Source organism: Lepisosteus oculatus, chromosome 16 (genome assembly GCF_040954835.1).
Source record: "Lepisosteus oculatus isolate fLepOcu1 chromosome 16, fLepOcu1.hap2, whole genome shotgun sequence".
In the NCBI taxonomy this organism is placed as follows: domain Eukaryota; kingdom Metazoa; phylum Chordata; class Actinopteri; order Semionotiformes; family Lepisosteidae; genus Lepisosteus; species Lepisosteus oculatus.
The window spans coordinates 20,339,590-20,342,258 of record NC_090711.1 but is presented as its reverse complement, the minus strand read 5'-3'; the positions used below and the strand labels follow the sequence as shown (position 1 = coordinate 20,342,258).

The window sequence follows — 2,669 nt, the reverse complement described above, 5'->3', positions numbered from 1 at the left end:
TGCTAAGTAGGTGATTTTGAAAAGACGAATGTTAATTAAGCGGTGTAATGTTTTTGGGTTTTTTGTTCTTTAAGTTTGAGAATTATGGATTTTTTGCATTATTGTAATAAAATTCTCGGCCTTTTGGCTGCGATCTCAGGGGCCGAAGGCAGGCAGACAGTGAATGAGGAGATGGAAATGGGTCAATCAGGAGAGGTAATTGACACACCTGAGCTGGACTTTTTTAAATTAATGGCGGAGAAGGTGGTGAATGTGACTCCGCAGAAGAGCTGGGGGGATAAAATGGATGAGGAGGAGGAAGACGGTGCTTCGACCTCCAAAAAAACAGTTAAAAGGAAGTCAGCTGAACCTGAAGAGCTATTTGTGAAAAAGGCGGGCAGAGATCTGGAGGAACCGCCACAGGGTGATATGCAAGCGTCTGAGGCTCCAGCCCCCTTTTTATACTTAGTGAAGGGATAAGAGGGAGAGGTCAGAGAAGAGGAGCAAGGGGAGTTAGATGGTAGCGGCTCCTCAGAGTCCTTTGGAACATCGTATGTCCCTGACACTGAAGGCACTCATGAGGGAAGTGGCGCTGTACTTGCTCAGGTTTCGGAGGGCGGTGTAATCCCAGGACAAGGGGAGGAGGGCCTTTGGCTGGACTCAGATCTTCCCCGGGATTTTGTAGAGCTTTGTAAATGGGACGAGAGGTACAACAAGGTTCTATGGCTCGCTGGTTTCGAGGAGCAGGAGATAAAGAGGGACATTCAGTACAATTGTGTGAATGTAGGGAGAGAGGTTCAGTGTTTCCAGTTGTACAGGAAGTCGCATGCAGAAATCGGCTCCAAAAAGATTCTCCCGTCGGACATTGAGAAAAAATGGCGAAGCAATGCGGGCATGGCTAGGAAGGCCTTTGCGGCCGGAGTAAGCAGAAATGAAGCCAGAATAATGAAGAGGCTTGAAACATCTAACTTCTTGAAAAGGTGTGAATGGATGGATGGAAACGTAAAGTTTCCGAATCATGCCGGTGGGCTTAAAACGGTTTTAAGGGCTTTTCCGGGGGTAAGTCTTGAGAGTGAGGGTACCTCTAGAAAGGTCACCAAATTATACGTATATGGGCATAAGGAGTTGGAGGTCAGAGACGCGTATATTGCTGCCATGAAGATTAGTAAATGGGAAGAGAAGTCCTAATTATACCCTAGATGAAGATAGTTACTCTAGATAGATACAACAGATGCCTTGTTAGAGTAACTTTTGTTTCTTTCTGGAATAAAAAGTACGAGTAAATTAAGCGCATTGACATGTACCACCGAATTGAGAAGGGTGGCAGGGGTGTCCCAAAAATCCCCGTCAAGCTTAACTGTCTGTATGTGTCAGGGTTGTGTACCGCTTTAAGACAACCCTGTAATGCACAGCTCTGTTTTTTTGCAAGGTTTTGGCTCTCCAGCAGCATGCCTCATCTTACCGGCTGGAGGAATGACATCCCGCATGGGGAGGACTTGCCGTGGCACTACAGACATGTATTGTCCTGGGTGAAGCATCACCTGACAGGGGAAGACCCGCCTCTGTTGAACCACAGGGCACTGTACCACACTGTGATGGAGGAAGCCAAGATCGTTGGGAATGTTGCCACCGAGACCTGGAGGAGAGTCCAACCCAAAGGCCTGTGGTTGGATATGCTGGACCTGAACTGGCTGGTGGCTTGGAAGAGACGTTTTATACAAGCACAAGCTTACCAGGCAGGCTGGGTGTCCACGAGTGGACTGCCAAGCGGTCGAGATGGTTGAGAATGTCTTCTGGTTTTGTAACTTTGCACAGCGCATGTGGGAGAAATGTACACCTTTGTTAGAAGTTTTGGAGACGAGTTTGAATATGAATTAATTTGAATATGGGGTGGGGTTATGGTAATGAGTATTTTGAAGTTTGTTTTTCAGTTCCCTTATAGGAGTTTTTTTTTTGTTATGGAATGCTTTTGTTGTTGTGATTATATTTAGTATGATGCTTTTTGTAATAAAGAAAAAATCTGTTCTTATCAGTTTAATATCCGATACGTCCCCCATCAGGGGATCACATATTAAACGGATTTTTGGAACAGGGAGCTGGATCAGGAGCTTGCTCCGTCCTCTCCACACATCGGCCAGGTATTGCAGCGCCTTTGGGAACGGTGCACTACCTTCTCTCGGCGTTGAAAGCGAGGTGTACTGGAGCTCCTTCTTCTCCGGTCTCGTCTCTCGTCCATCTGTGTGTGTATCTGTCTCTCTCCCCCTCCCCATCTCTGTCGCCTTCCCCTCTCTGCGCACTGTCCCGTGTCTCGACTTTCTCGGCAAGCAGGCCAGCCCCCTTTTCGGCTCCCATGCGTTTTCCCTCCAAAAAACTTCTATTCAACTTTTTCTTTTCTTTTGGGGAGGCAGGCAGGCAGGTAGGTGTGTGTAGGTGTCCGTCTGTGTGTCCCTCCCGAGAGGGAGAGCTGCCCCTTGCCTCTGCCCACAGGTGCTGACGGTCTGCTCTCTCTTGCAGCTCACTTAGCACGACTGCTGCCGGTGGGAGGGGCCTAAGCTAAGGAGGCTGGCCGGCTGGCTGCCCCTGTGGCTGCGGTCATTGTCGGACCATTGCCAGAAGATCAAAGAGCAGGGCCCCCGCCCGGGACTGGCAGGCAGGTAGGCAGGAGAGGGGGAGCGAGTGGAGCCCGGCTA

The 2,669-nt window shown here is 49.0% G+C and overlaps 1 pseudogene; it reads left to right on the top strand.

Moving 5' to 3' along the window:
- Positions 1-1,974: 1,974 nt before the first annotated feature.
- On the top strand, positions 1,975-2,151 carry LOC138223512 (U2 spliceosomal RNA; annotated as a pseudogene).
- The last annotated feature ends 518 nt before the right edge of the window (positions 2,152-2,669 follow it).